Genomic DNA, 12,609 nt, shown 5'->3' with positions numbered 1-12,609 from the left:
GAAGAATGGCCTTGTGGTCCTAATTCAGGTTTGAACAATTTCATAAACTCCTGTAAATAGATGAAAAAGAAGGCATAAAGGTTTCTTTATCTCAGAGAAAACAAGCCATTGCTGCAGATGTTATTTCTCATTAGCTAGTTTCTTGCAAATATCATTTGAAGTCCATATAATATCCCATGTACAAAGACAGAGTAACACAAAGAAACCTGATCAATCTTTTTGGATTGAAGATATAAATTAGAAGAACAGATATGAGAAGGTTACTCACCCTGTGTAGTAAAGTGAGGTTCTTCGAGGAGAGTGTCCATTATGGGTGCTTCACTGTAGGTGTGGCAGCGTCCTGTGTGCCTGGGATTGGAGATCATCATCAGCAATGCCCTTCTGACCGCACATGCGCTCTTCCCCCGTCTCATACCATGAGTGGGAGGTATATATAGTGCTGTGCGGTCCAATCGCCTCCCCCTATCCCCCGGTTCATTCTCTGCCACAGAGCTTATGTTTCAGCTCCAAAGCAGAGGGGAGGTGGGTGGGATGCATAGCAATGTGCATCTTGAAGAATGTCAGTTACTGCACAGGGTGAGTAACCATTTCTTTGTCAAGTGCTCCACTGTAAGTGACTAGAAAGCAGAGCCCCTAATAGGAAGGCTGGGGCTTTGGAGCAATATTTACTGCCGATGATAGGGCAATATGTACTAGGAAAGTATCTGCTGTGCCGTTGTGAGTAATGGTATAGTGACAGGAAAAAGTGTCCACCGATGTCCATGTGACCACTTGCAAATGTCAGCAAATCAGGGCATTATTGAGAACAGCAATGGAGATGGAGATTGAGCAGGTGGAATGTGCTCTAATTCCAGAAGGAGGTTGTCGACTGTGTAGTTGGTAGGACAGATGTATACATTGCAAGATTCACTTGGAAGAGCATTGCTTAGAGTTGGCTGTGCCCTTGGATCTTCCGGCTGCAAGGAATAAGTGTGGTGATTTTTTGAAAAAGGCTTCATTCTGTCCAGGTAGAAAGCTAATGCTTGTCTGACATCCAAGGTGTGTGGTGCTGCTTCCTGTTGGTTGTTGTGAGGCTTCAGAGAGAAGTCAGGGACATGGACAGGTTGATTGAGATGGAAAGAGGATGGTATCTTGGGTAAAAATTTGGAATGTGGGCATAATGTAACTTTGTCTTTATGAAAAGATGTGTACAGGGGATATACCATATGGGCTCCAATTTTGCTGACACATCAGGCAGAAGTAAAAGTGACAAGAAATGCTATTTTCATAGATAAGTGAACATAGAAGCATGTTACCATTGGTTCGAAGAGAGGTGTAGTAAGAGATAGTAGGACAAGACTGGCATCCCAGGATAGGGTGGTTCCCATATGTCAGGAGAAAGATTTTGGAGACCCTTCAGGAAACATTTCATGAGTGGGTGTGTGAAGACAGAATAGCCATCTATGTGGCAGTGAAAGGTTGTGATGGCTGCCAAATGCACTCAGATAGAGCTAGTGGATAATCCTGATAATTTAAGGTGTAAAATATAGTCCAGGACAAGTGGTAATGGAGCGCTCATTGCATCAATCTGATGGGAGGCACACAAGCATTGGAATCTAGTCCATTTGTGGTGGTAAGTGTGTCTAGTTGTGTTGCATCTGCTATTCAAGGGTACCTGTTTAACTTCTTCCAAACAGATTATTTCCAAATCCTGGAACCATGAAGGAGCTAGGCTTTCAGGTGGAGCAACATAGATAGGAAAGGGATGGAGTATCCTTCTCTGATGATCTCTAGGACCCACTGGTCTGGGGTAATTAGCCTCTATGATGGAAAGGGCAGGGATAATTGGTTGTCAAACTGCTGAGATGTCAAAGACAGTTGGTGTAGCTGTAAGAGGGGGAGGCATTTCAGGGCCTCAACCACACCTTCAAAATTGTTATTTGGCTGAAGGTGCGTGAAAGGTTACCCCTTAAGGAGGCACCTGTGTGTATTTGATAGGGGGCTTCTGGTGCTGGTCCTGAGTGTCATAGTGCTGCCAGAGAGTTTATTGCGGTGGTCAGGATCATGTGGGAAGAGGGTATTTTACCTGTTGCCTCTTTGGCGCTGGTGTGTAAATGTCAAGAGAGTGGAGAGTAGCTTGGGAGTCTTTAAGGGAGTGTAGTGATTCACCTGTATGCTCAGCGAATGATTTGGGGCCCCCAAAGGGTAGATCCTCCACAGTGCCTTGTATCTCCTTCACAAGTCCAAAGAGGTGCAATCATGATGCCCTCATGACTATGGCAGTTATTACGGAATAAGCAGTGGGATCCGCTGGCTAAAGAGGCTTGCATAGCTGTGTACACCAAGAGGTGTCCCTCAGATAAGAGTAACTGAAGTTCTTCTTTGCCTTCATGAAGATCTTGGCAGAGTTCCTGCACTTTAGAATAGTTGAGTTAGTTATACTTGGCCATGAGAATCTCATAATTAGATATGTGAAATTGGAGCATGGCGGATGAATAAGCCTTGCATCCGAATAAATCCAATTGTTTCCAGTCTCTGTCATGATGGGTGGATTGAGGTTGGTATTGGCATCCATTTGCTCACCTCAGAGATTCACGGCAGTCCTCAGTTTGGCCACTTTTTTCAGTGGCTCAAACCTGCCATTCACTCAGCTAACCTCATCACTGGCCAGCATGGGGAAAAGGAAGGAGAACAATCACCGCAGTCTCTGCTGATCCACCTGGTAAGTCAGGGGACAGGCCAGGGACCTTCCCCTCTGGTGGGACCCACAGTCCAGGTCAACTCCTCCTGTATCCAATAGGGAGTTGGGGGGATGAGGGGAACTTGGGCCCACCCTGTACTCTGGGTTCCAGCCCAGGGCACTGTGGTTCACAGCTGTCTATAGCGTTTCGTGTAACACCTTTATGAAAGCTACAAGTCCCTGGGCTACTTCCCCACGGCCTCCTCCCAACACCTTCTGTATCCTTACCACAGGACTTTCCTCCTGATGCCAGACAGTGTTTGTACTCCTCAGTCCTCCAGCAGCATGCCCTCTCACTCTCAGCTCCTTGCGTGCCCCTCACTGACTCAAATGAGGTCCTTTTTAAACCAGGTGCCCTGATTAGCCTGCCTGTCTTAATGGATTCTAGCAGCTTCTTAATTGGCTCCAGGTGTCCTACTTAGCCTGCCTGCCTTAATTGGTTCCAGAAAATTCCTGATTGTTCTGGAACCGCCCCTGTTACCTTACCCAGGGGAAAGGGACCTGCTTAATGTGGGGCTAATATATCTGCCTTCTATCACTCTCCTGTAGCCATCTTGCCCAACCCTGTCACATAAGGAATTTGGAGTGGGATGGGAGAAAAGAAACTTGCGGAGACACAGAAAGAAGAAAGTATGAAACTACATTAAAATTAACAGATAAGGCACTATCTAATGGGTAAAAAAGGAGAAGTGGGTTCTGCTGAAGATTCCGTCCCAGACCAAAAGTGGTAGATAAGGAACTGTGGGGCAATTGGACCACATGACGCTATATATACATCCCACTCAGGGCACGAGATGGGGGAGGTGCATATGTGTTCCAACGGACACTGCTGGTGAAGATCTCTGATCCCAGGTGCAGGGGACATTGCTGCATCTACAGTGGAGCACCCAGAGGTACATCACTTGAAGAAGTACTGGAAGTTTAAATCACTCTGCCATAGCTCCCCTTTGGATTTCCCTGAGTTTCCAAACACTAACCTGTTGTATGTAATAGGACTAAAATATTACCAGAAACTGTTCTGAGCCCAGTATTTTGTTGTCAACTCTTTCTTGCCATTTGGGGTGGGGGAGGCTGAGGGTGAGGGGTGGGAAGGGAACACCTTTATAATTAGACATATTTTATTGCAAGTTAGGGTACAGAAATTTTCTCCACCAAAAATAACTGGTCTGAAATTGATGATCTGGGAGTGTTCTAAATTTCACTGAGCTATTTTGAGTTGTCCAGGTATTCCCTCTGAAAATATCTGATTCAAAAAATGTAAATCAACTTAGTTTCATTGAACTCTATGGAGTCATGTTGATTTAAACAAGCTGAGGATCCGGCCTAGTATTGTGAAGAGAGCATTAGTTACTGCAACACAAAGCATAAGAAAGATGTAGGAATTTTATATCACAGAGGTTGGATGGGAATAATATTCTCACGTTAATGGAGAAAAGTGAAGATGGACATACTGCTTCATGGTTTTTTTCAGATTTTGCCACCTGACCCCTTTTTTAAAATTTCTGTATCCTCATTATTCGGATATCTGTTGTCATTTTAAAGTGAACTAGCTCCTATTATAGACAAGCTAATACAGCACTACATTAAAATCTTGTATCCATAAATATATATGGTACAGTAGATGAACCCAGCAATGACAAAAATTTAACTCAGTTTGTTATTTCTTTGAAGAGGTCACAGGAATTGGCATATTGGATCAGACAAATGATCCATCTAGTTAGGCATAACTATGCAGTTTAAGCAGTTTAATGGAATAGCCTGCCAGCTTCTGCCTAACTGCTGTAAGTTAGATGTTGGCATATGTCTTGAAGCCAGTGGTTTGCATCTCTTTGGGAGAAGAAATGTTCCTGTTTGACATAGGTGACCTATGGTTTACTATTTGTGTTGTGTTATTAAGAATCTAGGCATTTATATAGTCCCATTTCCATAAAAGATGTCATGAAAAATAGTTTGAGAGCAATCTACAGTCAGAAATATGTTTTTAACCAAATAATTTCAAACAAAATAGCAAAAATCAAGGTCTCTTTAATAGATATTCTTAAAGAGAAAGAAAAGGTTAAATTATCAAATAACTTGTTTGCTGTGAATAATTCACCCAGGTCTGCTCAGGAAAGGATAGTTATGTAAACATGAAATTAACAATTATCTTTTCAAGTAGTTACAAATGACACTATAGAAGATATCCATTCTGTAGATGTAAGCCTTTACCACATTAATTAAAATGGAAATTATCTTAGTTTTTCCTTCATCTACTTACCTGACTTATTTTGCAGACACTGAATTTTTTGATAATATAATTGCTTCTGTATTTTCTTGTGACAGTACAATAATCATAAATGGTTTTGGTTGTCAAAATAATAGGCCATAATAATTTGGTAGCTGTTGAGTAGGACAAGGCGGAAGTGATTTTGTTATTGGAAGATCTGCTTCAATAAAATCTAACACAGATGCAGCCAGGGTAAAATTTCAGTTTTTCTACAGGCTGAAATTCAGTTTCTTCCTTATTTTTTAAAGAAGGTACTAAAAGAGTGGAGAGAAGACACAGCATCTAAGAAAGCCTAGATGCTACATATTCTTGTTTGTATAACAAACAAACAAACACAAAAATCCAACTGTGCTTGATTTCATTAACACTGGAGAAAATACCGCACAGATATCCCCTAAGATGTGTGGTTCTGTTTGACAGGGTCTGGCAACCCAGGAACCTGCCTGGGCTGTGAGGAACCATGCACCACAGAACAGAAATCTACAAGGGTACTCTGGGCATAGCCTGGTTTTGAGGGTGGGAAGATGGCGCATCTGTCACTATACAGGTGCTCCAGTCACTCTCCTTTCTTCACTAGTAGAGGTAGCACATTATATTTGTAGGTGCTACTAGTAATATTAGCAATGGTATTTGACTTATTAAGTATGTACATTTTATTCTATCAAAACATCTGAGTTAGAGACTATTAAGACTTAAGTGAAGCGCTCAAAAGACAGGAAATCCCACAGGTAACATTGCAGGGATAACCTTAATTGTAAACACTTTGGGGTAGTGGCTGTCTTTGTTCTGTGTTTGTATAGTGTCCAGCATAATGGGGTTCTGCTTCATGACTGGATCTCCTAGAAGCTACCATAATATATTAATATTATTATTAATAATGAATGTATTTCCAAGGGCCAAGCTTTTCAGAAGTGTCTAGTGATTTGGGGTGGCTCAATTTTCTATGGCAATTTGGGGGGGCACTTTAACAGCTAGAGGTGCTCAACACATCTGAAGACTGCCCCCAGAAATTCACTAGTCACCCCACCCTCGCTTCTTGTAAACTTGTAACGTATTCATCATCAGTATTATGGAATCCTTTTATTGGCATGTAATGTCAGTGTCAGAATAAGACATAGGCAGATTGACCATCTCACCTATTTATCTAAGGCACATGGCTTTTATGAAATGGCTTTGCAATTACCACATGGCTACCACACTGTTGTGGAAAACGAGTCACACCATCTGTTTGGTTCAAACAGCCTGAGGTCTTTTATTGAATACAAGCATGCAGGGACTGGGAGACAGAGATGGTCACACACAGGTGCCACCCTGGTCTCTCTCTCGCCCTCCTGCTCCTATAATACCAGTCTTATATAGGTTTCAAATCCAAGGTAAATGATACATTTCCTTATTTTTACCACTCAAGCATTTTTAATAAAACCTTATAAGGAGATAAAATAGAACAGTTTCATAATTAGTATTGTGCTGACGCACTTTGTTATTATCAAGATCTGTGGTTTGCTTGTGGCAGTGTTTTGTCTAGGGACTTTTGCAGGGTGGAGGGTGCATATAATGGACAGTTAGGGGCTTTAGGCCCTTTGGCTCTTTTTCTAGCTAGAGATTGGCCTAGTCCATTATCTGGGTCAAATGCCACAGCCCTGCATACATAAATTCTCTTAGCTTAAGCCAGGTCTTACAGGATGCAGACCTGTAAGCCTCTTGCATTACCGCTCTTGCATATGTTGCGTATAGTGCATAGATCTTGACGCAGAATGGAATGGGGTCAGGTCAACAGTAATTTCCCACACAACACCAACATAGATGGAGTGCATATATTGTATAGATAGAGACAGATTAATAACTAATAATTTGGGGGAATCTGTCTATGTAGTTAGTGAATTCTGGTTGATATTGGGAACTTTCTATGTATCTGTGCAAATATTTTGAACATGGAGCTTTTTTGCCTTCTTCACTGTCTTTTGCCTCCATATTGAACTGAAGCCCACAGGAATTAAGAGGAGAAATTCTTGCATCTCCGAGCTGACAATACAGGGTCTTTAAACTTTGTCCACTGAAATGGTGTACCGTTGGCAGTCACAGATCGGAACTCCAGGAGACAGTTAACTAAGCAACGGATCACCTGGTAAGGGACTCTGTTGACCTGATGAGATTGATCAGCGGGTCACCTGACAATTGAGGATGGGAAGCTATAAAAGACCATCTCTCACCGGTCTTTGTTGGGGAGCAAGCAGAAGGGCACTGACTGCAGTGTTAAGAGAGACTCTGTGATTAATAAAAAGAAAAGGAGTACTTGTGGCACCTTAGAGACTAACCAGTTTATTTGAGCATGAGCTTTCGTGAGCTACAGCTCATGGTATGCATCCGATGAAGTGAGCTGTAGCTCACGAAAGCTCATGCTCAAATAAATTGGTTAGTCTCTAAGGTGCCACAAGTCCTCCTTTTCTTTTTGCGAATACAGACTAACACGGCTGTTACTCTGAAATCTGTGATTAATGGAGCTGCTCGAAGAGGGATTCAGGACACTCCAGAACACTCTGACCAAAGCCCAAAGAATGTTCCAGAGTGGCAAGGAAACAGAGACAAGGAAATGCATACACATACTCTATTATTTTTGTCTGAATCTACTTGTGTCTGTTATGTGCTACGACTATCTGTCTAATGATGCAAACTGTAAACCCCAGAGCACATTCTTGAGCTACTGGGGATCGGCACTAATCCCAGGGGCGAGGCAGGTGGACTGTGGAGTCTAAACTCTCAAAAGGGGGTGCTAAACAGAGGCCCTGTCCCCCCGAGAATACACACAGAAATACCCAGCCAAAGGCAGTACATGGACTCTGGAAATTGAAAGCACCCAGGGCTCAGTGAGGTGCAACCAAAACAGCAATCAAGCAAGGGGCCAGCAGAGGGAGCTTTTCCAGGGCTGTGAGACATCATAAACACAGAAAAAGCTCACCATGCGTAGGGCAGATTATTTAGCCATTCGAATCACGCACATCCTCAAGAGTAATTTTACTACTTGTTTACTCTTCAGTCTCTGAGCACATTTCCACTAAGAATTTATGAAAGTAGCATTTCTTCCAAGAGTTACTTTTGTGGGCAACTGCACATAGATAATTTTGTGAGGCCTTTGACGTTTCATATTGTGAAGAGAAGGGATGAGTTATTCCTTTAAAACTATGACCTTTTGAACAGAAAGTAACTTTATGCAAAGAATTTAAAAATAAATCCTTGTTCTTTAAGTAATTAAATAGACATATCCTCTTCCAGACCAAAATTAATTACACCTAGAGCAGAGGTCCCAAATCTGTAGGATATGCCCCCCACCAAAGGGGCACCGAGGAACATTCAGGAGGGCACGGCTGGTATGTTGACAGTGGTGTTGCAGAATGGTGAGAAGCAGGATCTGTTTTAGGATTTCTAGAGTATCATTACTGTAGAATCTGAGCACCAATCTTATTATTAATTATATAACTGTGATATTTAGGAACCCTAATTTAGGAGGTGAGCCCCATTGTGCTATCCAGACAATCTGGTATTTCTTTAGTGGAGAGTTAAGCGAAACAGGTGCAAACCAGGTAAAATGTGAACCTTTAAAAAGGCAACAGGAGGGGAATACATCAGAATCACCTTAAGGCAGTGCTTAATTTGTAATGCAAATGGTGCCAGGGCTCAAGCAATTTTTTAATCCTCATAACTGATGCAGCAAGCTCTGAGATGCTGAGGCTATGAACTGCCACGCCTAGAGATACCGGGGCTCAGCCCTGGCAAACCCTGGCACAAATTAAGCACTGAGCTTAGGACATTACTACTACTTTACCATAGTATTTGATATGGCTCTGAAGTTAGTCATGACCATACTATCTTCCTTGTTTGGCTGTTGAAAAAGGTGCTCTGTGAAAGAACATGATGAGACCATTGATGCAGCATGAGCTGTGCTAAACCTTTACAATGAAGCTAGAAACCAACTGGAAACCAGGCTGCTTTCAGGTTTCCTCAAAAACTCAGAAGGCAGAGTAGGTTTTTCAAAAAGATGATGAGCACTAACCCACATCAGTGAGATGCCCTCTCCCTCTCAATGCTATTTTGGTGAAGTGATAGAACATCCACCCCCAACATTTTATGTTAAGATGCTTGCCTGGGTGTCTTAGCAAGTTCTCTCTTATTCTCTGTATGGGGCAGGGAAGCTCTCATTGCTAATAAAAAAAGAGTATCAGCATTTGAATAATAATAATAATTAATAATTTAATAATAAATGTTTCAGAAGTTTTCAAGCTAGCCTGGTGGACTGACTCATGGGTTTACTTCAAAATGATCTGAAGTGTGTATGGTTTCACTGGCAAACTAAGTGAAACTGCAGTTTCCAGTTTAAATTTATATTCATTTCAGCTTGAAACTCAAAACAGATCTTATGTGGAAATCTGCACACACTGAAACTGACAAAAATGTCGGCACAAACCCCTGAAAAATGACAGCACAGTTCTGCCTATCTTTACCTGCGTTGCACTTGGAGGGCAGCATGGTAGCCATAATTAAATCATCATATGTAAAGATCCAAGGCCAGTATTTTTGCATACTTTTAGAACATCAATTCAAAGACTTAAGTAACCATGTATTTTCCCACCTAATAACCTAAAACAAATTCTCACACTCAAGCTGCCAACAGCATATTAAAGGATTAGTAAGAAGGTTTATGAAGGAAGTAAAGAATATGGAACACCCTCTCTCCTTCCCAAGCCCCTCAGCTCCTCAAGTGAGGAAAGCCTAATTGTCAAGCATGTTGCAATTACTTTTACAATTACAAGTGTTACAATAAACAAAGCACTTTACCATGAAGTAAAAAGGGGACACCCTAGAAAAGCTGATGTTCAGACATTGACAGAAGCTCAGAATACCATCTAATGCAACATAAAACTCCACCTCTCTAATCTATGTGACTGAAAACGTGCTGAGATGTGGGTTTCATTTCAAACTTTAGAAAGGCAAAGAAATAAAAATAAAGTTCTCTAGATTAATGCACAGCCTTACTGACGGCTAAGAAAAGGAAAATAATTACTAAACAACTTATTTATGTGGAATTGCTGATTTTTACAATGCAAACAAATGTGAACCTATGGGGGAAAAGATTAGGATGAAATAAGAAACTGACAAGAAGCTTTTTCCATGTAATTATGTTGTAAACACAGCAATATCGCATACCAAGATTACATAGTTATTTCTAGTGCCTCCTGCCCCACCAAGTGGACTAATAGTGCTATTTTTTTTTTTAATCACTTTGTAATTTGTATACTTTAAGAGTGAGGGAAGTACAGTAGGTTTCCATAGCAACAAAAGCTAATTCTTTCCAAATTTAGGTCGGAGCTTTTAACATTTTGGCAGCTTGCTTTCATATGCATCTTTGAAATACAGTAATATAAAGCACAGTTTTAATCTGCAGAGCTAGAAAATGCGGGGTGGGGGCAAAGGGGGAGAATGTAATATACACTTCACATAATATGCAAATCTACAAATGAACCATGAATTCCCATTTCTAAATGTCGTAGCAGTTCTGAAAAATCTATGTTAAATCTAGGGCTAAAGGGGATAGAAAATGGTCCCATTTTCAGCATTTGTTCCAGTAGATAATAAGGATTGTTAAGTAGGATGCCATTGCAGTTCTCATAAGAGCCCTATAAAATATAAAACAGTGTCAGACTTCCGGCTTTCTCATTGACAGAGGCAGGTCAGTGATATCAGGGTTAATTAACTTATTGCATTCAATAAAATATGTTGTCTCACAGGAGAGTAACGTGACCAAACAATAGAATCCATGTCTGCAGCGATACATACGAAAGTGACTGAAATCAGAACATGTGCTATTTCACTGGACTCTCTGAAAACTCCAGGATGTCTGCTGTAAAAGACTGTCTTCTAGAATACGGATTACTAACTAACACACCCCTGATAATGAGGGAACAGTCCACCCACCCCAGAAATCTCTTTTTGACCAGTTCTCAGCCTGACCCCTCTCAGTAGTAGCTAAATGCTTCCACACCCTCCAGTGACAAGAAGTCTGATTGTGGTTATTTTCCTATCAGAGCACTGAACCTCTCTGTTCCCCACTCCTACCAGGAAAAAATGATCAAAATAGATAGACTTTCATTCCAGATCACAGCTGTTAAATTAGCACTTTCAGATGTAGCCTGTTTGCGGCATTTCTAGTGCCCAGACTGCATAATTCATGCTCCAGTATGAAACGCTAAAGCAGCAGTGACTTTATCACATCAAAAGACTAAAGGGCATGTTTAGAAGTGCCCTTAATTTATAGCTGTACAAAGATGAAAGCAAGATCAGACCATACCAAGCCCCCCATTCCATGGCAAGATAGGCACTCATACATTTTCTATAAACAAGTTATTTTCATGAAGTACTTAACAGATAGTATTTTTTTTCAGATTATGTGTTCTAAAATGCACCATTATTATACATCACCCATGTTACAGTCTAACCATTTCCCAATGGGAAAAACCTGTAGACTCCTCAGTGGTACTTGGATATGGTGCTGGAGATGACTTAGAGATTGCACTGACTCAGGTTTCCTTTTTTCAGGTTCCAGAACTTTCTACATCCCCCGCATGAATAACAAACACTACCAGTCTGCTCTCCTAACCCCACAATTGAAAAACCTCATGTAATCCTTCTCCATCCTTCCCAGCGACATCCAACCCCTTTGCAAATCTTCAGAGAGTGAGTAAAACACGTTAAAGACAATGTTACGGTGAATGAACTATACTGGTGATGGAATATTAACTCTCTTCTTGCATGTATTTTAGATACAAAAATCTATTTTAAAAAGTAAATATAAAGAGATGTGTGTCTAACTCCTAGGGCTTCTGACAAGTGCCAATGCAGACTTAGCTGTCACAAAAAGGAGATATCACTGGTCTCAGGGCCATGCCAATAAAATGAAGACCACTAAAGGTTATGAAGGATTTTATTTTCCTTGAAACTTCATTCTGCGTTGGATTATTTTGTCACAATCAAGGAATTTAGACTCTGGCAATGATGCAAGGACTTGAAAATGGATTTGATGATGGTTGTAATGTCACACATAACAGGATAGCCTAGGGTACCCAGGAAAAGAAAAAAATAGCAATAGCAAGGGCAGTCAAAGAGTCTGAAGCACACCAACTCCCTCTGCCCGCAGGAAAAAAACCCAACCCAAAAATCCTTATTCGTTTTCATTTAGAAGATTGGATTAGAAGAGTAGTTTAGTCATCACAAATCAGGTTTCATCATAGGTTGGGTTCTGATTTCCATGACAGTGACCTACTCAATATTTTCCCCAAAGTTAAATATTATTAATTTATGTATTTGTATCCTGGTAGCACCCAGGAGCCCCAGCCATGGACCAGCACCCTTTTGTGCTAGGCCCCAACATGCTAAATAAATTTTGTATTGAGTTACAGCCTAAATGAGCAGTACTATTCATCAATACTCTGTGACTTCCCATGACCACAGAAAACAACCTCCCAGACAAGCTGTGCCTCATCACAAAAGTTCTAAAATATTTTAGCAACATAAGGAAATCCTTAAAGTGTCCACATGGTATATCTTTCACATAGCAGACAGAATATGTTGCATT

The sequence above is a fragment of the Lepidochelys kempii genome, chromosome 1 (genome assembly GCF_965140265.1).
Source record: "Lepidochelys kempii isolate rLepKem1 chromosome 1, rLepKem1.hap2, whole genome shotgun sequence".
Classification (NCBI taxonomy): domain Eukaryota; kingdom Metazoa; phylum Chordata; order Testudines; family Cheloniidae; genus Lepidochelys; species Lepidochelys kempii.
Note: the sequence above shows the minus strand (reverse complement) of the source record.